General features: G+C 37.2%; 51 non-coding genes across 51 annotated transcripts; all 51 read right to left on the bottom strand.

Moving 5' to 3' along the window:
* Nucleotides 1–54: 54 nt before the first annotated feature.
* Nucleotides 55–127, bottom strand: TRNAK-UUU (transfer RNA lysine (anticodon UUU)). Its single transcript has one exon. It is a non-coding gene; the product is annotated as a tRNA-Lys (tRNA).
* A 148-nt stretch (nt 128–275) lies between these two features.
* On the bottom strand, nt 276–348 carry TRNAK-UUU (transfer RNA lysine (anticodon UUU)). Its single transcript has one exon. It is a non-coding gene; the product is annotated as a tRNA-Lys (tRNA).
* Nucleotides 349–887: 539 nt separating this feature from the next.
* On the bottom strand, nt 888–960 carry TRNAK-UUU (transfer RNA lysine (anticodon UUU)). Its single transcript has one exon. It is a non-coding gene; the product is annotated as a tRNA-Lys (tRNA).
* Nucleotides 961–1,108: 148 nt separating this feature from the next.
* Nucleotides 1,109–1,181, bottom strand: TRNAK-UUU (transfer RNA lysine (anticodon UUU)). Its single transcript has one exon. It is a non-coding gene; the product is annotated as a tRNA-Lys (tRNA).
* A 539-nt stretch (nt 1,182–1,720) lies between these two features.
* TRNAK-UUU (transfer RNA lysine (anticodon UUU)) lies at nt 1,721–1,793 on the bottom strand. The gene has a single exon. It is a non-coding gene; the product is annotated as a tRNA-Lys (tRNA).
* Nucleotides 1,794–1,941: 148 nt separating this feature from the next.
* Nucleotides 1,942–2,014, bottom strand: TRNAK-UUU (transfer RNA lysine (anticodon UUU)). The gene has a single exon. It is a non-coding gene; the product is annotated as a tRNA-Lys (tRNA).
* Nucleotides 2,015–2,553: 539 nt separating this feature from the next.
* Nucleotides 2,554–2,626, bottom strand: TRNAK-UUU (transfer RNA lysine (anticodon UUU)). The gene has a single exon. It is a non-coding gene; the product is annotated as a tRNA-Lys (tRNA).
* A 148-nt stretch (nt 2,627–2,774) lies between these two features.
* On the bottom strand, nt 2,775–2,848 carry TRNAK-UUU (transfer RNA lysine (anticodon UUU)). The gene has a single exon. It is a non-coding gene; the product is annotated as a tRNA-Lys (tRNA).
* A 539-nt stretch (nt 2,849–3,387) lies between these two features.
* Nucleotides 3,388–3,460, bottom strand: TRNAK-UUU (transfer RNA lysine (anticodon UUU)). Its single transcript has one exon. It is a non-coding gene; the product is annotated as a tRNA-Lys (tRNA).
* Nucleotides 3,461–3,608: 148 nt separating this feature from the next.
* TRNAK-UUU (transfer RNA lysine (anticodon UUU)) lies at nt 3,609–3,681 on the bottom strand. Its single transcript has one exon. It is a non-coding gene; the product is annotated as a tRNA-Lys (tRNA).
* A 539-nt stretch (nt 3,682–4,220) lies between these two features.
* TRNAK-UUU (transfer RNA lysine (anticodon UUU)) lies at nt 4,221–4,293 on the bottom strand. Its single transcript has one exon. It is a non-coding gene; the product is annotated as a tRNA-Lys (tRNA).
* Nucleotides 4,294–4,441: 148 nt separating this feature from the next.
* On the bottom strand, nt 4,442–4,514 carry TRNAK-UUU (transfer RNA lysine (anticodon UUU)). Its single transcript has one exon. It is a non-coding gene; the product is annotated as a tRNA-Lys (tRNA).
* A 539-nt stretch (nt 4,515–5,053) lies between these two features.
* TRNAK-UUU (transfer RNA lysine (anticodon UUU)) lies at nt 5,054–5,126 on the bottom strand. Its single transcript has one exon. It is a non-coding gene; the product is annotated as a tRNA-Lys (tRNA).
* A 148-nt stretch (nt 5,127–5,274) lies between these two features.
* On the bottom strand, nt 5,275–5,347 carry TRNAK-UUU (transfer RNA lysine (anticodon UUU)). The gene has a single exon. It is a non-coding gene; the product is annotated as a tRNA-Lys (tRNA).
* A 538-nt stretch (nt 5,348–5,885) lies between these two features.
* TRNAK-UUU (transfer RNA lysine (anticodon UUU)) lies at nt 5,886–5,958 on the bottom strand. The gene has a single exon. It is a non-coding gene; the product is annotated as a tRNA-Lys (tRNA).
* A 148-nt stretch (nt 5,959–6,106) lies between these two features.
* On the bottom strand, nt 6,107–6,179 carry TRNAK-UUU (transfer RNA lysine (anticodon UUU)). The gene has a single exon. It is a non-coding gene; the product is annotated as a tRNA-Lys (tRNA).
* A 539-nt stretch (nt 6,180–6,718) lies between these two features.
* On the bottom strand, nt 6,719–6,791 carry TRNAK-UUU (transfer RNA lysine (anticodon UUU)). The gene has a single exon. It is a non-coding gene; the product is annotated as a tRNA-Lys (tRNA).
* A 148-nt stretch (nt 6,792–6,939) lies between these two features.
* On the bottom strand, nt 6,940–7,012 carry TRNAK-UUU (transfer RNA lysine (anticodon UUU)). Its single transcript has one exon. It is a non-coding gene; the product is annotated as a tRNA-Lys (tRNA).
* Nucleotides 7,013–7,397: 385 nt separating this feature from the next.
* Nucleotides 7,398–7,470, bottom strand: TRNAK-UUU (transfer RNA lysine (anticodon UUU)). The gene has a single exon. It is a non-coding gene; the product is annotated as a tRNA-Lys (tRNA).
* A 148-nt stretch (nt 7,471–7,618) lies between these two features.
* Nucleotides 7,619–7,691, bottom strand: TRNAK-UUU (transfer RNA lysine (anticodon UUU)). Its single transcript has one exon. It is a non-coding gene; the product is annotated as a tRNA-Lys (tRNA).
* Nucleotides 7,692–8,231: 540 nt separating this feature from the next.
* Nucleotides 8,232–8,304, bottom strand: TRNAK-UUU (transfer RNA lysine (anticodon UUU)). Its single transcript has one exon. It is a non-coding gene; the product is annotated as a tRNA-Lys (tRNA).
* Nucleotides 8,305–8,452: 148 nt separating this feature from the next.
* On the bottom strand, nt 8,453–8,525 carry TRNAK-UUU (transfer RNA lysine (anticodon UUU)). The gene has a single exon. It is a non-coding gene; the product is annotated as a tRNA-Lys (tRNA).
* Nucleotides 8,526–9,064: 539 nt separating this feature from the next.
* Nucleotides 9,065–9,137, bottom strand: TRNAK-UUU (transfer RNA lysine (anticodon UUU)). The gene has a single exon. It is a non-coding gene; the product is annotated as a tRNA-Lys (tRNA).
* Nucleotides 9,138–9,285: 148 nt separating this feature from the next.
* TRNAK-UUU (transfer RNA lysine (anticodon UUU)) lies at nt 9,286–9,358 on the bottom strand. Its single transcript has one exon. It is a non-coding gene; the product is annotated as a tRNA-Lys (tRNA).
* Nucleotides 9,359–9,897: 539 nt separating this feature from the next.
* Nucleotides 9,898–9,970, bottom strand: TRNAK-UUU (transfer RNA lysine (anticodon UUU)). Its single transcript has one exon. It is a non-coding gene; the product is annotated as a tRNA-Lys (tRNA).
* A 985-nt stretch (nt 9,971–10,955) lies between these two features.
* On the bottom strand, nt 10,956–11,028 carry TRNAK-UUU (transfer RNA lysine (anticodon UUU)). Its single transcript has one exon. It is a non-coding gene; the product is annotated as a tRNA-Lys (tRNA).
* A 540-nt stretch (nt 11,029–11,568) lies between these two features.
* TRNAK-UUU (transfer RNA lysine (anticodon UUU)) lies at nt 11,569–11,641 on the bottom strand. Its single transcript has one exon. It is a non-coding gene; the product is annotated as a tRNA-Lys (tRNA).
* A 148-nt stretch (nt 11,642–11,789) lies between these two features.
* TRNAK-UUU (transfer RNA lysine (anticodon UUU)) lies at nt 11,790–11,863 on the bottom strand. The gene has a single exon. It is a non-coding gene; the product is annotated as a tRNA-Lys (tRNA).
* Nucleotides 11,864–12,403: 540 nt separating this feature from the next.
* On the bottom strand, nt 12,404–12,476 carry TRNAK-UUU (transfer RNA lysine (anticodon UUU)). Its single transcript has one exon. It is a non-coding gene; the product is annotated as a tRNA-Lys (tRNA).
* Nucleotides 12,477–12,623: 147 nt separating this feature from the next.
* On the bottom strand, nt 12,624–12,696 carry TRNAK-UUU (transfer RNA lysine (anticodon UUU)). The gene has a single exon. It is a non-coding gene; the product is annotated as a tRNA-Lys (tRNA).
* Nucleotides 12,697–13,235: 539 nt separating this feature from the next.
* On the bottom strand, nt 13,236–13,308 carry TRNAK-UUU (transfer RNA lysine (anticodon UUU)). Its single transcript has one exon. It is a non-coding gene; the product is annotated as a tRNA-Lys (tRNA).
* Nucleotides 13,309–13,456: 148 nt separating this feature from the next.
* Nucleotides 13,457–13,529, bottom strand: TRNAK-UUU (transfer RNA lysine (anticodon UUU)). Its single transcript has one exon. It is a non-coding gene; the product is annotated as a tRNA-Lys (tRNA).
* Nucleotides 13,530–13,913: 384 nt separating this feature from the next.
* TRNAK-UUU (transfer RNA lysine (anticodon UUU)) lies at nt 13,914–13,986 on the bottom strand. The gene has a single exon. It is a non-coding gene; the product is annotated as a tRNA-Lys (tRNA).
* Nucleotides 13,987–14,134: 148 nt separating this feature from the next.
* On the bottom strand, nt 14,135–14,207 carry TRNAK-UUU (transfer RNA lysine (anticodon UUU)). The gene has a single exon. It is a non-coding gene; the product is annotated as a tRNA-Lys (tRNA).
* Nucleotides 14,208–14,746: 539 nt separating this feature from the next.
* On the bottom strand, nt 14,747–14,819 carry TRNAK-UUU (transfer RNA lysine (anticodon UUU)). The gene has a single exon. It is a non-coding gene; the product is annotated as a tRNA-Lys (tRNA).
* Nucleotides 14,820–14,967: 148 nt separating this feature from the next.
* On the bottom strand, nt 14,968–15,040 carry TRNAK-UUU (transfer RNA lysine (anticodon UUU)). Its single transcript has one exon. It is a non-coding gene; the product is annotated as a tRNA-Lys (tRNA).
* Nucleotides 15,041–15,425: 385 nt separating this feature from the next.
* On the bottom strand, nt 15,426–15,498 carry TRNAK-UUU (transfer RNA lysine (anticodon UUU)). The gene has a single exon. It is a non-coding gene; the product is annotated as a tRNA-Lys (tRNA).
* A 148-nt stretch (nt 15,499–15,646) lies between these two features.
* On the bottom strand, nt 15,647–15,719 carry TRNAK-UUU (transfer RNA lysine (anticodon UUU)). The gene has a single exon. It is a non-coding gene; the product is annotated as a tRNA-Lys (tRNA).
* Nucleotides 15,720–15,867: 148 nt separating this feature from the next.
* Nucleotides 15,868–15,940, bottom strand: TRNAK-UUU (transfer RNA lysine (anticodon UUU)). Its single transcript has one exon. It is a non-coding gene; the product is annotated as a tRNA-Lys (tRNA).
* Nucleotides 15,941–16,479: 539 nt separating this feature from the next.
* Nucleotides 16,480–16,552, bottom strand: TRNAK-UUU (transfer RNA lysine (anticodon UUU)). The gene has a single exon. It is a non-coding gene; the product is annotated as a tRNA-Lys (tRNA).
* Nucleotides 16,553–16,700: 148 nt separating this feature from the next.
* Nucleotides 16,701–16,773, bottom strand: TRNAK-UUU (transfer RNA lysine (anticodon UUU)). Its single transcript has one exon. It is a non-coding gene; the product is annotated as a tRNA-Lys (tRNA).
* A 539-nt stretch (nt 16,774–17,312) lies between these two features.
* Nucleotides 17,313–17,385, bottom strand: TRNAK-UUU (transfer RNA lysine (anticodon UUU)). Its single transcript has one exon. It is a non-coding gene; the product is annotated as a tRNA-Lys (tRNA).
* Nucleotides 17,386–17,534: 149 nt separating this feature from the next.
* Nucleotides 17,535–17,608, bottom strand: TRNAK-UUU (transfer RNA lysine (anticodon UUU)). The gene has a single exon. It is a non-coding gene; the product is annotated as a tRNA-Lys (tRNA).
* Nucleotides 17,609–18,148: 540 nt separating this feature from the next.
* Nucleotides 18,149–18,221, bottom strand: TRNAK-UUU (transfer RNA lysine (anticodon UUU)). Its single transcript has one exon. It is a non-coding gene; the product is annotated as a tRNA-Lys (tRNA).
* A 148-nt stretch (nt 18,222–18,369) lies between these two features.
* On the bottom strand, nt 18,370–18,442 carry TRNAK-UUU (transfer RNA lysine (anticodon UUU)). The gene has a single exon. It is a non-coding gene; the product is annotated as a tRNA-Lys (tRNA).
* A 539-nt stretch (nt 18,443–18,981) lies between these two features.
* TRNAK-UUU (transfer RNA lysine (anticodon UUU)) lies at nt 18,982–19,054 on the bottom strand. The gene has a single exon. It is a non-coding gene; the product is annotated as a tRNA-Lys (tRNA).
* Nucleotides 19,055–19,202: 148 nt separating this feature from the next.
* TRNAK-UUU (transfer RNA lysine (anticodon UUU)) lies at nt 19,203–19,275 on the bottom strand. Its single transcript has one exon. It is a non-coding gene; the product is annotated as a tRNA-Lys (tRNA).
* Nucleotides 19,276–19,814: 539 nt separating this feature from the next.
* TRNAK-UUU (transfer RNA lysine (anticodon UUU)) lies at nt 19,815–19,887 on the bottom strand. Its single transcript has one exon. It is a non-coding gene; the product is annotated as a tRNA-Lys (tRNA).
* A 148-nt stretch (nt 19,888–20,035) lies between these two features.
* On the bottom strand, nt 20,036–20,108 carry TRNAK-UUU (transfer RNA lysine (anticodon UUU)). The gene has a single exon. It is a non-coding gene; the product is annotated as a tRNA-Lys (tRNA).
* Nucleotides 20,109–20,647: 539 nt separating this feature from the next.
* Nucleotides 20,648–20,720, bottom strand: TRNAK-UUU (transfer RNA lysine (anticodon UUU)). Its single transcript has one exon. It is a non-coding gene; the product is annotated as a tRNA-Lys (tRNA).
* Nucleotides 20,721–20,868: 148 nt separating this feature from the next.
* On the bottom strand, nt 20,869–20,941 carry TRNAK-UUU (transfer RNA lysine (anticodon UUU)). The gene has a single exon. It is a non-coding gene; the product is annotated as a tRNA-Lys (tRNA).
* Between the last annotated feature and the right edge of the window lie 132 nt (nt 20,942–21,073).

Raw genomic sequence — 21,073 nt, 5'->3', positions numbered from 1 at the left:
AAAGATTGAAATTAAAACCTCAGTCAGTAAACGAGAATTTCCTAAAGAACATCACGCCTGAACAGGGACTTGAACCCTGGACCCTCAGATTAAAAGTCTGATGCTCTACCGACTGAGCTATCCAGGCTCTGAAAACTCGCTTTTAATCACAAAAGGAAAAACGATAGCTTTTTAAAGAAAGCAATATTTATAGACAGATGCACTAAACTGAAAAGCACATCTGAACAGGAACTTCAACCCTTGACCACTAAACAAGAAATTGCGGATGAAAAGCGCGCCCGAACAGGGACTTGAACCCTGGACCCTCAGATTAAAAGTCTGATGCTCTACCGACTGAGCTATCCAGGCTCTGAAAACTTTAATTTGTAGGGGGCAAAAAAAATGTGTAACTTTTCGAAAGACAGCACTATAGATGATTCTAAACTTTTAAACAAACACAATAGTTTTGCAAAGAAGCCAACAAAGATGAATTCAAACTTTTCATTGAGGTTTTAGCAAATGTTTACTGTTAAATCTGAATAGGGATTTAAATTCTGGATCCTCAGAATAAAGGTCTGATGGTCTCCCAACGGAACTTTTCAGGTTCTAGGAAAGCTGGCTATGAGTAAATAGGAGAATTGTCCACTAGTGATGCATATGTACAAAGTCAATTTTCGAAATGTTGGTAGAATATGGACATAAAGATTGAAATTAAAACCTCAGTCAGTAAATGAGAATTTCCTAAAGAACTATTTAGGTTGTAGGAAAGCTGGCTATGAGTAAATAAGAGAATTGTCCACTAGTGATGCATATGTACAAAGTCAGTTTTCGAAACGTTGGTAGAATATGGACATAAAGATTGAAATTAAAACCTCAGTCAGTAAACGAGAATTTCCTAAAGAACATCACGCCTGAACAGGGACTTGAACCCTGGACCCTCAGATTAAAAGTCTGATGCTCTACCGACTGAGCTATCCAGGCTCTGAAAACTCGCTTTTAATCACAAAAGGAAAAACAATAGCTTTTTAAAGAAAGCAATATTTATAGACAGATGCACTAAACTGAAAAGCACATCTGAACAGGAACTTTAACCCTTGACCACTAAACAAGAAATTGCGGATGAAAAGCGCGCCCGAACAGGGACTTGAACCCTGGACCCTCAGATTAAAAGTCTGATGCTCTACCGACTGAGCTATCCAGGCTCTGAAAACTTTAATTTGTAGGGGGCAAAAAAATGTGTAACTTTTCGAAAGACAGCACTATAGATGATTCTAAACTTTTAAACAAACACAATAGTTTTGCAAAGAAGCCAACAAAGATGAATTCAAACTTTTCATTGAGGTTTTAGCAAATGTCTTACTGTTAAATCTGAATAGGGATTTAAATTCTGGATCCTCAGAATAAAGGTCTGATGGTCTCCCAACGGAACTTTTCAGGTTCTAGGAAAGCTGGCTATGAGTAAATAGGAGAATTGTCCACTAGTGATGCATATGTACAAAGTCAATTTTCGAAATGTTGGTAGAATATGGACATAAAGATTGAAATTAAAACCTCAGTCAGTAAATGAGAATTTCCTAAAGAACTATTTAGGTTGTAGGAAAGCTGGCTATGAGTAAATAAGAGAATTGTCCACTAGTGATGCATATGTACAAAGTCAGTTTTCGAAACGTTGGTAGAATATGGACATAAAGATTGAAATTAAAACCTCAGTCAGTAAACGAGAATTTCCTAAAGAACATCACGCCTGAACAGGGACTTGAACCCTGGACCCTCAGATTAAAAGTCTGATGCTCTACCGACTGAGCTATCCAGGCTCTGAAAACTCGCTTTTAATCACAAAAGGAAAAACGATAGCTTTTTAAAGAAAGCAATATTTATAGACAGATGCACTAAACTGAAAAGCACATCTGAACAGGAACTTCAACCCTTGACCACTAAACAAGAAATTGCGGATGAAAAGCGCGCCCGAACAGGGACTTGAACCCTGGACCCTCAGATTAAAAGTCTGATGCTCTACCGACTGAGCTATCCAGGCTCTGAAAACTTTAATTTGTAGGGGGCAAAAAAAATGTGTAACTTTTCGAAAGACAGCACTATAGATGATTCTAAACTTTTAAACAAACACAATAGTTTTGCAAAGAAGCCAACAAAGATGAATTCAAACTTTTCATTGAGGTTTTAGCAAATGTTTACTGTTAAATCTGAATAGGGATTTAAATTCTGGATCCTCAGAATAAAGGTCTGATGGTCTCCCAACGGAACTTTTCAGGTTCTAGGAAAGCTGGCTATGAGTAAATAGGAGAATTGTCCACTAGTGATGCATATGTACAAAGTCAATTTTCGAAATGTTGGTAGAATATGGACATAAAGATTGAAATTAAAACCTCAGTCAGTAAATGAGAATTTCCTAAAGAACTATTTAGGTTGTAGGAAAGCTGGCTATGAGTAAATAAGAGAATTGTCCACTAGTGATGCATATGTACAAAGTCAGTTTTCGAAACGTTGGTAGAATATGGACATAAAGATTGAAATTAAAACCTCAGTCAGTAAACGAGAATTTCCTAAAGAACATCACGCCTGAACAGGGACTTGAACCCTGGACCCTCAGATTAAAAGTCTGATGCTCTACCGACTGAGCTATCCAGGCTCTGAAAACTCGCTTTTAATCACAAAAGGAAAAACGATAGCTTTTTAAAGAAAGCAATATTTATAGACAGATGCACTAAACTGAAAAGCACATCTGAACAGGAACTTCAACCCTTGACCACTAAACAAGAAATTGCGGATGAAAAGCGCGCCCCGAACAGGGACTTGAACCCTGGACCCTCAGATTAAAAGTCTGATGCTCTACCGACTGAGCTATCCAGGCTCTGAAAACTTTAATTTGTAGGGGGCAAAAAAAATGTGTAACTTTTCGAAAGACAGCACTATAGATGATTCTAAACTTTTAAACAAACACAATAGTTTTGCAAAGAAGCCAACAAAGATGAATTCAAACTTTTCATTGAGGTTTTAGCAAATGTTTACTGTTAAATCTGAATAGGGATTTAAATTCTGGATCCTCAGAATAAAGGTCTGATGGTCTCCCAACGGAACTTTTCAGGTTCTAGGAAAGCTGGCTATGAGTAAATAGGAGAATTGTCCACTAGTGATGCATATGTACAAAGTCAATTTTCGAAATGTTGGTAGAATATGGACATAAAGATTGAAATTAAAACCTCAGTCAGTAAATGAGAATTTCCTAAAGAACTATTTAGGTTGTAGGAAAGCTGGCTATGAGTAAATAAGAGAATTGTCCACTAGTGATGCATATGTACAAAGTCAGTTTTCGAAACGTTGGTAGAATATGGACATAAAGATTGAAATTAAAACCTCAGTCAGTAAACGAGAATTTCCTAAAGAACATCACGCCTGAACAGGGACTTGAACCCTGGACCCTCAGATTAAAAGTCTGATGCTCTACCGACTGAGCTATCCAGGCTCTGAAAACTCGCTTTTAATCACAAAAGGAAAAACGATAGCTTTTTAAAGAAAGCAATATTTATAGACAGATGCACTAAACTGAAAAGCACATCTGAACAGGAACTTCAACCCTTGACCACTAAACAAGAAATTGCGGATGAAAAGCGCGCCCGAACAGGGACTTGAACCCTGGACCCTCAGATTAAAAGTCTGATGCTCTACCGACTGAGCTATCCAGGCTCTGAAAACTTTAATTTGTAGGGGGCAAAAAAAATGTGTAACTTTTCGAAAGACAGCACTATAGATGATTCTAAACTTTTAAACAAACACAATAGTTTTGCAAAGAAGCCAACAAAGATGAATTCAAACTTTTCATTGAGGTTTTAGCAAATGTTTACTGTTAAATCTGAATAGGGATTTAAATTCTGGATCCTCAGAATAAAGGTCTGATGGTCTCCCAACGGAACTTTTCAGGTTCTAGGAAAGCTGGCTATGAGTAAATAGGAGAATTGTCCACTAGTGATGCATATGTACAAAGTCAATTTTCGAAATGTTGGTAGAATATGGACATAAAGATTGAAATTAAAACCTCAGTCAGTAAATGAGAATTTCCTAAAGAACTATTTAGGTTGTAGGAAAGCTGGCTATGAGTAAATAAGAGAATTGTCCACTAGTGATGCATATGTACAAAGTCAGTTTTCGAAACGTTGGTAGAATATGGACATAAAGATTGAAATTAAAACCTCAGTCAGTAAACGAGAATTTCCTAAAGAACATCACGCCTGAACAGGGACTTGAACCCTGGACCCTCAGATTAAAAGTCTGATGCTCTACCGACTGAGCTATCCAGGCTCTGAAAACTCGCTTTTAATCACAAAAGGAAAAACGATAGCTTTTTAAAGAAAGCAATATTTATAGACAGATGCACTAAACTGAAAAGCACATCTGAACAGGAACTTCAACCCTTGACCACTAAACAAGAAATTGCGGATGAAAAGCGCGCCCGAACAGGGACTTGAACCCTGGACCCTCAGATTAAAAGTCTGATGCTCTACCGACTGAGCTATCCAGGCTCTGAAAACTTTAATTTGTAGGGGGCAAAAAAAATGTGTAACTTTTCGAAAGACAGCACTATAGATGATTCTAAACTTTTAAACAAACACAATAGTTTTGCAAAGAAGCCAACAAAGATGAATTCAAACTTTTCATTGAGGTTTTAGCAAATGTTTACTGTTAAATCTGAATAGGGATTTAAATTCTGGATCCTCAGAATAAAGGTCTGATGGTCTCCCAACGGAACTTTTCAGGTTCTAGGAAAGCTGGCTATGAGTAAATAGGAGAATTGTCCACTAGTGATGCATATGTACAAAGTCAATTTTCGAAATGTTGGTAGAATATGGACATAAAGATTGAAATTAAAACCTCAGTCAGTAAATGAGAATTTCCTAAAGAACTATTTAGGTTGTAGGAAAGCTGGCTATGAGTAAATAAGAGAATTGTCCACTAGTGATGCATATGTACAAAGTCAGTTTTCGAAACGTTGGTAGAATATGGACATAAAGATTGAAATTAAAACCTCAGTCAGTAAACGAGAATTTCCTAAAGAACATCACGCCTGAACAGGGACTTGAACCCTGGACCCTCAGATTAAAAGTCTGATGCTCTACCGACTGAGCTATCCAGGCTCTGAAAACTCGCTTTTAATCACAAAAGGAAAAACGATAGCTTTTTAAAGAAAGCAATATTTATAGACAGATGCACTAAACTGAAAAGCACATCTGAACAGGAACTTCAACCCTTGACCACTAAACAAGAAATTGCGGATGAAAAGCGCGCCCGAACAGGGACTTGAACCCTGGACCCTCAGATTAAAAGTCTGATGCTCTACCGACTGAGCTATCCAGGCTCTGAAAACTTTAATTTGTAGGGGGCAAAAAAATGTGTAACTTTTCGAAAGACAGCACTATAGATGATTCTAAACTTTTAAACAAACACAATAGTTTTGCAAAGAAGCCAACAAAGATGAATTCAAACTTTTCATTGAGGTTTTAGCAAATGTTTACTGTTAAATCTGAATAGGGATTTAAATTCTGGATCCTCAGAATAAAGGTCTGATGGTCTCCCAACGGAACTTTTCAGGTTCTAGGAAAGCTGGCTATGAGTAAATAGGAGAATTGTCCACTAGTGATGCATATGTACAAAGTCAATTTTCGAAATGTTGGTAGAATATGGACATAAAGATTGAAATTAAAACCTCAGTCAGTAAATGAGAATTTCCTAAAGAACTATTTAGGTTGTAGGAAAGCTGGCTATGAGTAAATAAGAGAATTGTCCACTAGTGATGCATATGTACAAAGTCAGTTTTCGAAACGTTGGTAGAATATGGACATAAAGATTGAAATTAAAACCTCAGTCAGTAAACGAGAATTTCCTAAAGAACATCACGCCTGAACAGGGACTTGAACCCTGGACCCTCAGATTAAAAGTCTGATGCTCTACCGACTGAGCTATCCAGGCTCTGAAAACTCGCTTTTAATCACAAAAGGAAAAACGATAGCTTTTTAAAGAAAGCAATATTTATAGACAGATGCACTAAACTGAAAAGCACATCTGAACAGGAACTTCAACCCTTGACCACTAAACAAGAAATTGCGGATGAAAAGCGCGCCCGAACAGGGACTTGAACCCTGGACCCTCAGATTAAAAGTCTGATGCTCTACCGACTGAGCTATCCAGGCTCTGAAAACTTTAATTTGTAGGGGGCAAAAAAAATGTGTAACTTTTCGAAAGACAGCACTATAGATGATTCTAAACTTTTAAACAAACACAATAGTTTTGCAAAGAAGCCAACAAAGATGAATTCAAACTTTTCATTGAGGTTTTAGCAAATGTTTACTGTTAAATCTGAATAGGGATTTAAATTCTGGATCCTCAGAATAAAGGTCTGATGGTCTCCCAACGGAACTATTCAGGTTCTAGGAAAGCTGGCTATGAGTAAATAGGAGAATTGTCCACTAGTGATGCATATGTACAAAGTCAATTTTCGAAATGTTGGTAGAATATGGACATAAAGATTGAAATTAAAACCTCAGTCAGTAAATGAGAATTTCCTAAAGAACTATTTAGGTTGTAGGAAAGCTGGCTATGAGTAAATAAGAGAATTGTCCACTAGTGATGCATATGTACAAAGTCAGTTTTCGAAACGTTGGTAGAATATGGACATAAAGATTGAAATTAAAACCTCAGTCAGTAAACGAGAATTTCCTAAAGAACATCACGCCTGAACAGGGACTTGAACCCTGGACCCTCAGATTAAAAGTCTGATGCTCTACCGACTGAGCTATCCAGGCTCTGAAAACTCGCTTTTAATCACAAAAGGAAAAACGATAGCTTTTTAAAGAAAGCAATATTTATAGACAGATGCACTAAACTGAAAAGCACATCTGAACAGGAACTTCAACCCTTGACCACTAAACAAGAAATTGCGGATGAAAAGCGCGCCCGAACAGGGACTTGAACCCTGGACCCTCAGATTAAAAGTCTGATGCTCTACCGACTGAGCTATCCAGGCTCTGAAAACTTTAATTTGTAGGGGGCAAAAAAATGTGTAACTTTTCGAAAGACAGCACTATAGATGATTCTAAACTTTTAAACAAACACAATAGTTTTGCAAAGAAGCCAACAAAGATGAATTCAAACTTTTCATTGAGGTTTTAGCAAATGTTTACTGTTAAATCTGAATAGGGATTTAAATTCTGGATCCTCAGAATAAAGGTCTGATGGTCTCCCAACGGAACTTTTCAGGTTCTAGGAAAGCTGGCTATGAGTAAATAGGAGAATTGTCCACTAGTGATGCATATGTACAAAGTCAGTTTTCGAAACATTGGTAGAATATGGACATAAAGATTGAAATTAAAACCTCAGTCAGTAAACGAGAATTTCCCTAAAGAACATCACGCCAGAACAGGGACTTGAACCCTGGACCCTCAGATTAAAAGTCTGATGCTCTACCGACTGAGCTATCCAGGCTCTGAAAACTCGCTTTTAATCACAAAAGGAAAAACGATAGCTTTTTAAAGAAAGCAATATTTATAGACAGATGCACTAAACTGAAAAGCACATCTGAACAGGAACTTCAACCCTTGACCACTAAACAAGAAATTGCGGATGAAAAGCGCGCCCGAACAGGGACTTGAACCCTGGACCCTCAGATTAAAAGTCTGATGCTCTACCGACTGAGCTATCCAGGCTCTGAAAACTTTAATTTGTAGGGGGCAAAAAAAATGTGTAACTTTTCGAAAGACAGCACTATAGATGATTCTAAACTTTTAAACAAACACAATAGTTTTGCAAAGAAGCCAACAAAGATGAATTCAAACTTTTCATTGAGGTTTTAGCAAATGTTTACTGTTAAATCTGAATAGGGATTTAAATTCTGGATCCTCAGAATAAAGGTCTGATGGTCTCCCAACGGAACTATTTCAGGTTCTAGGAAAGCTGGCTATGAGTAAATAGGAGAATTGTCCACTAGTGATGCATATGTACAAAGTCAATTTTCGAAATGTTGGTAGAATATGGACATAAAGATTGAAATTAAAACCTCAGTCAGTAAATGAGAATTTCCTAAAGAACTATTTAGGTTGTAGGAAAGCTGGCTATGAGTAAATAAGAGAATTGTCCACTAGTGATGCATATGTACAAAGTCAGTTTTCGAAACGTTGGTAGAATATGGACATAAAGATTGAAATTAAAACCTCAGTCAGTAAACGAGAATTTCCTAAAGAACATCACGCCTGAACAGGGACTTGAACCCTGGACCCTCAGATTAAAAGTCTGATGCTCTACCGACTGAGCTATCCAGGCTCTGAAAACTCGCTTTTAATCACAAAAGGAAAAACGATAGCTTTTTAAAGAAAGCAATATTTATAGACAGATGCACTAAACTGAAAAGCACATCTGAACAGGAACTTCAACCCTTGACCACTAAACAAGAAATTGCGGATGAAAAGCGCGCCCGAACAGGGACTTGAACCCTGGACCCTCAGATTAAAAGTCTGATGCTCTACCGACTGAGCTATCCAGGCTCTGAAAACTTTAATTTGTAGGGGGCAAAAAAAATGTGTAACTTTTCGAAAGACAGCACTATAGATGATTCTAAACTTTTAAACAAACACAATAGTTTTGCAAAGAAGCCAACAAAGATGAATTCAAACTTTTCATTGAGGTTTTAGCAAATGTTTACTGTTAAATCTGAATAGGGATTTAAATTCTGGATCCTCAGAATAAAGGTCTGATGGTCTCCCAACGGAACTTTTCAGGTTCTAGGAAAGCTGGCTATGAGTAAATAGGAGAATTGTCCACTAGTGATGCATATGTACAAAGTCAATTTTCGAAATGTTGGTAGAATATGGACATAAAGATTGAAATTAAAACCTCAGTCAGTAAATGAGAATTTCCTAAAGAACTATTTAGGTTGTAGGAAAGCTGGCTATGAGTAAATAAGAGAATTGTCCACTAGTGATGCATATGTACAAAGTCAGTTTTCGAAACGTTGGTAGAATATGGACATAAAGATTGAAATTAAAACCTCAGTCAGTAAACGAGAATTTCCTAAAGAACATCACGCCTGAACAGGGACTTGAACCCTGGACCCTCAGATTAAAAGTCTGATGCTCTACCGACTGAGCTATCCAGGCTCTGAAAACTCGCTTTTAATCACAAAAGGAAAAACGATAGCTTTTTAAAGAAAGCAATATTTATAGACAGATGCACTAAACTGAAAAGCACATCTGAACAGGAACTTCAACCCTTGACCACTAAACAAGAAATTGCGGATGAAAAGCGCGCCCGAACAGGGACTTGAACCCTGGACCCTCAGATTAAAAGTCTGATGCTCTACCGACTGAGCTATCCAGGCTCTGAAAACTTTAATTTGTAGGGGGCAAAAAAAATGTGTAACTTTTCGAAAGACAGCACTATAGATGATTCTAAACTTTTAAACAAACACAATAGTTTTGCAAAGAAGCCAACAAAGATGAATTCAAACTTTTCATTGAGGTTTTAGCAAATGTTTACTGTTAAATCTGAATAGGGATTTAAATTCTGGATCCTCAGAATAAAGGTCTGATGGTCTCCCAACGGAACTATTCAGGTTCTAGGAAAGCTGGCTATGAGTAAATAGGAGAATTGTCCACTAGTGATGCATATGTACAAAGTCAATTTTCGAAATGTTGGTAGAATATGGACATAAAGATTGAAATTAAAACCTCAGTCAGTAAATGAGAATTTCCTAAAGAACTATTTAGGTTGTAGGAAAGCTGGCTATGAGTAAATAAGAGAATTATCCACTAGTGATGCATATGTACAAAGTCAGTTTTCGAAACGTTGGTAGAATATGGACATAAAGATTGAAATTAAAACCTCAGTCAGTAAACGAGAATTTCCTAAAGAACATCACGCCTGAACAGGGACTTGAACCCTGGACCCTCAGATTAAAAGTCTGATGCTCTACCGACTGAACTATCCAGGCTCTGAAAACTCGCTTTTAATCACAAAAGGAAAAACGATAGCTTTTTAAAGAAAGCAATATTTATAGACAGATGCACTAAACTGAAAAGCACATCTGAACAGGAACTTCAACCCTTGACCACTAAACAAGAAATTGCGGATGAAAAGCGCGCACGAACAGGGACTTGAACCCTGGACCCTCAGATTAAAAGTCTGATGCTCTACCGACTGAGCTATCCAGGCTCTGAAAACTTTAATTTGTAGGGGGCAAAAAAAATGTGTAACTTTTCGAAAGACAGCACTATAGATGATTCTAAACTTTTAAACAAACACAATAGTTTTGCAAAGAAGCCAACAAAGATGAATTCAAACTTTTCATTGAGGTTTTAGCAAATGTTTACTGTTAAATCTGAATAGGGATTTAAATTCTGGATCCTCAGAATAAAGGTCTGATGGTCTCCCAACGGAACTTTTCAGGTTCTAGGAAAGCTGGCTATGAGTAAATAGGAGAATTGTCCACTAGTGATGCATATGTACAAAGTCAATTTTCGAAATGTTGGTAGAATATGGACATAAAGATTGAAATTAAAACCTCAGTCAGTAAATGAGAATTTCCTAAAGAACTATTTAGGTTGTAGGAAAGCTGGCTATGAGTAAATAAGAGAATTGTCCACTAGTGATGCATATGTACAAAGTCAGTTTTCGAAACGTTTGGTAGAATATGGACATAAAGATTGAAATTAAAACCTCAGTCAGTAAACGAGAAATTTCCTAAAGAACATCACGCCTGAACAGGGACTTGAAACCCTGGACCCTCAGATTAAAGTCTGATGCTCTAACCGACTGAGCTATCCAGGCTCTGAAAACTCGCTTTTAATCACAAAAGGAAAAAACGATAGCTTTTTAAAGAAAGCAATATTTATAGACAGATGCACTAAACTGAAAAGCACATCTGAACAGAACTTCAACCCTTGACCACCTAAACAAGAAATTGCGGATGAAAAGCGCGCCCGAACAGGGACTTGAACCCTGGACCCTCAGATTAAAAGTCTGATGCTCTACCGACTGAGCTATCCAGGCTCTGAAAACTTTAATTTGTAGGGGGCAAAAAAAATGTGTAACTTTTCGAAAGACAGCACTATAAATGATTCTAAACTTTTAAACAAACACAATAGTTTTGCAAAGAAGCCAACAAAGATGAATTCAAACTTTTCATTGAGGTTTTAGCAAATAGTTTACTGTTAAATCTGAATAGGGATTTAAATTCTGGATCCTCAGAATAAAGGTCTGATGGTCTCCCAACGGAACTTTTCAGGTTCTAGGAAAGCTGGCTATGAGTAAATAGGAGAATTGTCCACTAGTGATGCATATGTACAAAGTCAATTTTCGAAATGTTGGTAGAATATGGACATAAAGATTGAAATTAAAACCTCAGTCAGTAAATGAGAATTTCCTAAAGAACTATTTAGGTTGTAGGAAAGCTGGCTATGAGTAAATAAGAGAATTGTCCACTAGTGATGCATATGTACAAAGTCAGTTTTCGAAACGTTGGTAGAATATGGACATAAAGATTGAAATTAAAACCTCAGTCAGTAAACGAGAATTTCCTAAAGAACATCACGCCTGAACAGGGACTTGAACCCTGGACCCTCAGATTAAAAGTCTGATGCTCTACCGACTGAGCTATCCAGGCTCTGAAAACTCGCTTTTAATCACAAAAGGAAAAACGATAGCTTTTTAAAGAAAGCAATATTTATAGACAGATGCACTAAACTGAAAAGCACATCTGAACAGGAACTTCAACCCTTGACCACTAAACAAGAAATTGCGGATGAAAAGCGCGCTCCGAACAGGGACTTGAACCCTGGACCCTCAGATTAAAAGTCTGATGCTCTACCGACTGAGCTATCCAGGCTCTGAAAACTTTAATTTGTAGGGGGCAAAAAAAATGTGTAACTTTTCGAAAGACAGCACTATAGATGATTCTAAACTTTTAAACAAACACAATAGTTTTGCAAAGAAGCCAACAAAGATGAATTCAAACTTTTTCATTGAGGTTTTAGCAAATGTTTACTGTTAAATCTGAATAGGGATTTAAATTCTGGATCCTCAGAATAAAGGTCTGATGGTCTCCCAACGGAACTTTTCAGGTTCTAGGAAAGCTGGCTATGAGTAAATAGGAGAATTGTCCACTAGTGATGCATATGTACAAAGTCAATTTTCGAAATGTTGGTAGAATATGGACATAAAGATTGAAATTAAAACCTCAGTCAGTAAATGAGAATTTCCTAAAGAACTATTTAGGTTGTAGGAAAGCTGGCTATGAGTAAATAAGAGAATTGTCCACTAGTGATGCATATGTACAAAGTCAGTTTTCGAAACGTTGGTAGAATATGGACATAAAGATTGAAATTAAAACCTCAGTCAGTAAACGAGAATTTCCTAAAGAACATCACGCCTGAACAGGGACTTGAACCCTGGACCCTCAGATTAAAAGTCTGATGCTCTACCGACTGAGCTATCCAGGCTCTGAAAACTCGCTTTTAATCACAAAAGGAAAAACGATAGCTTTTTAAGAAAGCAATATTTATAGACAGATGCACTAAACTGAAAAGCACATCTGAACAGGAACTTCAACCCTTGACCACTAAACAAGAAATTGCGGATGAAAAGCGCGCCCGAACAGGGACTTGAACCCTGGACCCTCAGATTAAAAGTCTGATGCTCTACCGACTGAGCTATCCAGGCTCTGAAAACTTTAATTTGTAGGGGGCAAAAAAAATGTGTAACTTTTCGAAAGACAGCACTATAGATGATTCTAAACTTTTAAACAAACACAATAGTTTTGCAAAGAAGCCAACAAAGATGAATTCAAACTTTTCATTGAGGTTTTAGCAAATGTTTACTGTTAAATCTGAATAGGGATTTAAATTCTGGATCCTCAGAATAAACGTCTGATGGTCTCCCAACGGAACTATTCAGGTTCTAGGAAAGCTGGCTATGAGTAAATAGGAGAATTGTCCACTAGTGATGCATATGTACAAAGTCAATTTTCGAAATGTTGGTAGAATATGGACATAAAGATTGAAATTAAAACCTCAGTCAGTAAATGAGAATTTCCTAAAGAACTATTTAGGTTGTAGGAAAGCTGGCTATGAGTAAATAAGAGAATTGTCCACTAGTGATGCATATGTACAAAGTCAGTTTTCGAAACGTTGTTAGAATATGGACATAAAGATTGAAATTAAAACCTCAGTCAGTAAACGAGAATTTCCTAAAGAACATCACGCCTGAACAGGGACTTTAACCCTGGACCCTCAGATTAAAAGTCTGATGCTCTACCGACTGAGCTATCCAGGCTCTGAAAACTCGCTTTTAATCACAAAAGGAAAAACGATAGCTTTTTAAAGAAAGCAATATTTATAGACAGATGCACTAAACTGAAAAGCACATCTGAACAGGAACTTCAACCCTTGACCACTAAACAAGAAATTGCGGATGAAAAGCGCGCCCGAACAGGGACTTGAACCCTGGACCCTCAGATTAAAAGTCTGATGCTCTACCGACTGAGCTATCCAGGCTCTGAAAACTTTATTTTGTAGGGGCAAAAAAATGTGTAACTTTTCGAAAGACAGCACTATAGATGATTCTAAACTTTTTAAACAAACACAATAGTTTTGCAAAGAAGCCAACAAAGATTAATTCAAACTTTTCATTGAGGTTTTAGCAAATGTTTACTGTTAAATCTGAATAGGGATTTAAATTCTGGATCCTCAGAATAAAGGTCTGATGGTCTCCCAACGGAACTTTTCAGGTTCTAGGAAAGCTGGCTATGAGTAAATAGGAGAATTGTCCACTAGTGATGCATATGTACAAAGTCAGTTTTCGAAACATTGGTAGAATATGGACATAAAGATTGAAATTAAAACCTCAGTCAGTAAACGAGAATTTCCCAAAGAACATCACGCCTGAACAGGGACTTTAACCCTGGACCCTCAGATTAAAAGTCTGATGCTCTACCGACTGAGCTATCCAGGCTCTGAAAACTTGCTTTTAATCACAAAAGGAAAAACGATAGCTTTTTAAAGAAAGCAATATTTATAGACAGATGCACTAAACTGAAAAGCACATCTGAACAGGAACTTCAACCCTTGACCACTAAACAAGAAATTGCGGATGAAAAGCGCGCCCGAACAGGAACTTGAACCCTGGACCCTCAGATTAAAAGTCTGATGCTCTACCGACTGAGCTATCCAGGCTCTGAAAACTTTAATTTGTAGGGGGCAAAAAAAATGTGTAACTTTTCGAAAGACAGCACTATAGATGATTCTAAACTTTTAAACAAACACAATAGTTTTGCAAAGAAGCCAACAAAGATGAATTCAAACTTTTCATTGAGGTTTTAGCAAATGTTTACTGTTAAATCTGAATAGGGATTTAAATTCTGGATCCTCAGAATAAAGGTCTGATGGTCTCCCAACGGAACTATTCAGGTTCTAGGAAAGCTGGCTATGAGTAAATAGGAGAATTGTCCACTAGTGATGCATATGTACAAAGTCAATTTTCGAAATGTTGGTAGAATATGGACATAAAGATTGAAATTAAAACCTCAGTCAGTAAATGAGAATTTCCTAAAGAACTATTTAGGTTGTAGGAAAGCTGGCTATGAGTAAATAAGAGAATTGTCCACTAGTGATGCATATGTACAAAGTCAGTTTTCGAAACGTTGTTAGAATATGGACATAAAGATTGAAATTAAAACCTCAGTCAGTAAACGAGAATTTCCTAAAGAACATCACGCCTGAACAGGGACTTTAACCCTGGACCCTCAGATTAAAAGTCTGATGCTCTACCGACTGAGCTATCCAGGCTCTGAAAACTCGCTTTTAATCACAAAAGGAAAAACGATAGCTTTTTAAAGAAAGCAATATTTATAGACAGATGCACTAAACTGAAAAGCACATCTGAACAGGAACTTCAACCCTTGACCACTAAACAAGAAATTGCGGATGAAAAGCGCGCCCGAACAGGGACTTGAACCCTGGACCCTCAGATTAAAAGTCTGATGCTCTACCGACTGAGCTATCCAGGCTCTGAAAACTTTATTTTGTAGGGGGCAAAAAAAATGTGTAACTTTTCGAAAGACAGCACTATAGATGATTCTAAACTTTTAAACAAACACAATAGTTTTGCAAAGAAGCCAACAAAGATTAATTCAAACTTTTCATTGAGGTTTTAGCAAATGTTTACTGTTAAATCTGAATAGGGATTTAAATTCTGGATCCTCAGAATAAAGGTCTGATGGTCTCCCAACGGAACTTTTCAGGTTCTAGGAAAGCTGGCTATGAGTAAATAGGAGAATTGTCCACTAGTGATGCATATGTACAAAGTCAGTTTTCGAAACATTGGTAGAATATGGACATAAAGATTGAAATTAAAACCTCAGTCAGTAAACGAGAATTTCCCAAAGAACATCACGCCTGAACAGGGACTTGAACCCTGGACCCTCAGATTAAAAGTCTGATGCTCTACCGACTGAGCTATCCAGGCTCTGAAAACGCGCTTTTAATCACAAAAGGAAAAACGATAGCTTTTTAAAGAAAGCAATATTTATAGACAGATGCACTAAACTGAAAAGCACATCTGAACAGGAACTTCAACCCTTGACCACTAAACAAGAAATTGCGGATGAAAAGCGCGCCCGAACAGGGACTTGAACCCTGGACCCTCAGATTAAAAGTCTGATGCTCTACCGACTGAGCTATCCAGGCTCTGAAAACTCGCATTTAATCACAAAAGGAAAAACGATAGCTTTTTAAAGAAAGCAATATTTATAGACAGATGCACTAAACTGAAAAGCACATCTGAACAGGAACTTCAACCCTTGACCACTAAACAAGAAATTGCGGATGAAAAGCACGCCCGAACAGGGACTTGAACCCTGGACCCTCAGATTAAAAGTCTGATGCTCTACCGACTGAGCTATCCAGGCTCTGAAAACTTTAATTTGTAGGGGGCAAAAAAAATGTGTAACTTTTCGAAAGACAGCACTATAAATGATTCTAAACTTTTAAACAAACACAATAGTTTTGCAAAGAAGCCAACAAAGATGAATTCAAACTTTTCATTGAGGTTTTAGCAAATATTTACTGTTAAATCTGAATAGGGATTTAAATTCTGGATCCTCAGAATAAAGGTCTGATGGTCTCCCAACGGAACTTTTCAGGTTCTAGGAAAGCTGGCTATGAGTAAATAGGAGAATTGTCCACTAGTGATGCATATGTACAAAGTCAATTTTCGAAATGTTGGTAGAATATGGACATAAAGATTGAAATTAAAACCTCAGTCAGTAAATGAGAATTTCCTAAAGAACTATTTAGGTTGTAGGAAAGCTGGCTATGAGTAAATAAGAGAATTGTCCACTAGTGATGCATATGTACAAAGTCAGTTTTCAAAACGTTGGTAGAATATGGACATAAAGATTGAAATTAAAACCTCAGTCAGTAAACGAGAATTTCCTAAAGAACATCACGCCTGAACAGGGACTTGAACCCTGGACCCTCAGATTAAAAGTCTGATGCTCTACCGACTGAGCTATCCAGGCTATGAAAAATCGTATTTAATCACAAAAGGAAAAACGATAGCTTTTTAAAGAAAGCAATATTTATAGACAGATGCACTAAACTGAAAAGCACATCTGAACAGGAACTTCAACCCTTGACCACTAAACAAGAAATTGCGGATGAAAAGCGCGCCCGAACAGGGACTTGAACCCTGGACCCTCAGATTAAAAGTCTGATGCTCTACCGACTGAGCTATCCAGGCTCTGAAATCTTTAATTTGTAGGGGGCAAAAAAAATGTGTAACTTTTCGAAAGACAGCACTATAGATGATTCTAAACTTTTAAACAAACACAATAGTTTTGCAAAGAAGCCAACAAAGATGAATTCAAACTTTTCATTGAGGTTTTAGCAAATGTTTACTGTTAAATCTGAATAGGGATTTAAATTCTGGATCCTCAGAATAAAGGTCTGATGGTCTCCCAACGGAACTTTTCAGGTTCTAGGAAAGCTGGCTATGAGTAAATAGGAGAATTGTCCACTAGTGATGCATATGTACAAAGTCAATTTTCGAAATGTTGGTAGAATATGGACATAAAGATTGAAATTAAAACCTCAGTCAGTAAATGAGAATTTCCTAAAGAACTATTTAGGTTGTAGGAAAGCTGGCTATGAGTAAATAAGAGAATTGTCCACTAGTGATGCATATGTACAAAGTCAGTTTTCGAAACGTTGGTAGAATATGGACATAAAGATTGAAATTAAAACCTCAGTCAGTAAACGAGAATTTCCTAAAGAACATCACGCCTGAACAGGGACTTGAACCCTGGACCCTCAGATTAAAAGTCTGATGCTCTACCGACTGAGCTATCCAGGCTCTGAAAACTTGCTTTTAATCACAAAAGGAAAAACGATAGCTTTTTAAAGAAAGCAATATTTATAGACAGATGCACTAAACTGAAAAGCACATCTGAACAGGAACTTCAACCCTTGACCACTAAACAAGAAATTGCGGATGAAAAGCGCGGCCCGAACAGGGACTTGAACCCTGGACCCTCAGATTAAAAGTCTGATGCTCTTACCGACTGAGCTATCCAGGCTCTGAAAACTTTAATTTGTAGGGGGCAAAAAAAATGTGTAACTTTTCGAAAGACAGCACTATAGATGATTCTAAACTTTTAAACAAACACAATAGTTTTGCAAAGAAGCCAACAAAGATGAATTCAAACTTTTCATTGAGGTTTTAGCAAATGTTTACTGTTAAATCTGAATAGGGATTTAAATTCTGGATCCTCAGAATAAAGGTCTGATGGTCTCCCAACGGAACTATTTCAGGTTCTAGGAAAGCTGGCTATGAGTAAATAGGAGAATTGTCCACTAGTGATGCATATGTACAAAGTCAATTTTCGAAATGTTGGTAGAATATGGACATAAAGATTGAAATTAAAACCTCAGTCAGTAAATGAGAATTTCCTAAAGAACTATTTAGGTTGTAGGAAAGCTGGCTATGAGTAAATAAGAGAATTGTCCACTAGTGATGCATATGTACAAAGTCAGTTTTCGAAACGTTGGTAGAATATGGACATAAAGATTGAAATTAAAACCTCAGTCAGTAAACGAGAATTTCCTAAAGAACATCACGCCTGAACAGGGACTTGAACCCTGGACCCTCAGATTAAAAGTCTGATGCTCTACCGACTGAGCTATCCAGGCTCTGAAAACTCGCTTTTAATCACAAAAGGAAAAACGATAGCTTTTTAAAGAAAGCAATATTTATAGACAGATGCACTAAACTGAAAAGCACATCTGAACAGGAACTTCAACCCTTGACCACTAAACAAGAAATTGCGGATGAAAAGCGCGCCCGAACAGGGACTTGAACCCTGGACCCTCAGATTAAAAGTCTGATGCTCTACCGACTGAGCTATCCAGGCTCTGAAAACTTTAATTTGTAGGGGGCAAAAAAAATGTGTAACTTTTCGAAAGACAGCACTATAGATGATTCTAAACTTTTAAACAAACACAATAGTTTTGCAAAGAAGCCAACAAAGATGAATTCAAACTTTTCATTGAGGTTTTAGCAAATGTTTACTGTTAAATCTGAATAGGGATTTAAATTCTGGATCCTCAGAATAAAGGTCTGATGGTCTCCCAACGGAACTTTTCAGGTTCTAGGAAAGCTGGCTATGAGTAAATAGGAGAATTGTCCACTAGTGATGCATATGTACAAAGTCAATTTTCGAAATGTTGGTAGAATATGGACATAAAGATTGAAATTAAAACCTCAGTCAGTAAATGAGAATTTCCTAAAGAACTATTTAGGTTGTAGGAAAGCTGGCTATGAGTAAATAAGAGAATTGTCCACTAGTGATGCATATGTACAAAGTCAGTTTTCGAAACGTTGGTAGAATATGGACATAAAGATTGAAATTAAAACCTCAGTCAGTAAATGAGAATTTCCTAAAGAACATCACGCCTGAACAGGGACTTGAACCCTGGACCCTCAGATTAAAAGTCTGATGCTCTACCGACTGAGCTATCCAGGCTCTGAAAACTCGCTTTTAATCACAAAAGGAAAAACGATAGCTTTTTAAAGAAAGCAATATTTATAGACAGATGCACTAAACTGAAAAGCACATCTGAACAGGAACTTCAACCCTTGACCACTAAACAAGAAATTGCGGATGAAAAGCGCGCCCGAACAGGGACTTGAACCCTGGACCCTCAGATTAAAAGTCTGATGCTCTACCGACTGAGCTATCCAGGCTCTGAAAACTTTAATTTGTAGGGGGCAAAAAAAATGTGTAACTTTTCGAAAGACAGCACTATAGATGATTCTAAACTTTTAAACAAACACAATAGTTTTGCAAAGAAGCCAACAAAGATGAATTCAAACTTTTCATTGAGGTTTTAGCAAATGTTTACTGTTAAATCTGAATAGGGATTTAAATTCTGGATCCTCAGAATAAAGGTCTGATGGTCTCCCAACGGAACTTTTCAGGTTCTAGGAAAGCTGGCTATGAGTAAATAGGAGAATTGTCCACTAGTGATGCATATGTACAAAGTCAATTTTCGAAATGTTGGTAGAATATGGACATAAAGATTGAAATTAAAACCTCAGTCAGTAAATGAGAATTTCCTAAAGAACTATTTAGGTTGTAGGAAAGCTGGCTATGAGTAAATAAGAGAATTGTCCACTAGTGATGCATATGTACAAAGTCAGTTTTCGAAACGTTGGTAGAATATGGACATAAAGATTGAAATTAAAACCTCAGTCAGTAAACGAGAATTTCCTAAAGAACATCACGCCTGAACAGGGACTTGAACCCTGGACCCTCAGATTAAAAGTCTGATGCTCTACCGACTGAGCTATCCAGGCTCTGAAAACTCGCTTTTAATCACAAAAGGAAAAACGATAGCTTTTTAAAGAAAGCAATATTTATAGACAGATGCACTAAACTGAAAAGCACATCTGAACAGGAACTTCAACCCTTGACCACTAAACAAGAAATTGCGGATGAAAAGCGCGCCCGAACAGGGACTTGAACCCTGGACCCTCAGATTAAAAGTCTGATGCTCTACCGACTGAGCTATCCAGGCTCTGAAAACTTTAATTTGTAGGGGGCAAAAAAAATGTGTAACTTTTCGAAAGACAGCACTATAGATGATTCTAAACTTTTAAACAAACACAATAGTTTTGCAAAGAAGCCAACAAAGATGAATTCAAACTTTTCATTGAGGTTTTAGCAAATGTTTACTGTTAAATCTGAATAGGGATTTAAATTCTGGATCCTCAGAATAAAGGTCTGATGGTCTCCCAACGGAACTTTTCAGGTTCTAGGAAAGCTGGCTATGAGTAAATAGGAGAATTGTCCACTAGTGATGCATATGTACAAAGTCAATTTTCGAAATGTTGGTAGAATATGGACATAAAGATTGAAATTAAAACCTCAGTCAGTAAATGAGAATTTCCTAAAGAACTATTTAGGTTGTAGGAAAGCTGGCTATGAGTAAATAAGAGAATTGTCCACTAGTGATGCATATGTACAAAGTCAGTTTTCGAAACGTTGGTAGAATATGGACATAAAGATTGAAATTAAAACCTCAGTCAGTAAACGAGAATTTCCTAAAGAACATCACGCCTGAACAGGGACTTGAACCCTGGACCCTCAGATTAAAAGTCTGATGCTCTACCGACTGAGCTATCCAGGCTCTGAAAACTCGCTTTTAATCACAAAAGGAAAAACGATAGCTTTTTAAAGAAAGCAATATTTATAGACAGATGCACTAAACTGAAAAGCACATCTGAACAGGAACTTCAACCCTTGACCACTAAACAAGAAATTGCGGATGAAAAGCGCGCCCGAACAGGGACTTGAACCCTGGACCCTCAGATTAAAAGTCTGATGCTCTACCGACTGAGCTATCCAGGCTCTGAAAACTTTAATTTGTAGGGGGCAAAAAAAATGTGTAACTTTTCGAAAGACAGCACTATAGATGATTCTAAACTTTTAAACAAACACAATAGTTTTGCAAAGAAGCCAACAAAGATGAATTCAAACTTT

Source organism: Dendropsophus ebraccatus, unplaced genomic scaffold (genome assembly GCF_027789765.1).
Source record: "Dendropsophus ebraccatus isolate aDenEbr1 unplaced genomic scaffold, aDenEbr1.pat pat_scaffold_971_ctg1, whole genome shotgun sequence".
In the NCBI taxonomy this organism is placed as follows: domain Eukaryota; kingdom Metazoa; phylum Chordata; class Amphibia; order Anura; family Hylidae; genus Dendropsophus; species Dendropsophus ebraccatus.
Note: the sequence above shows the minus strand (reverse complement) of the source record. Positions and strands in the feature narration are given on the sequence as shown.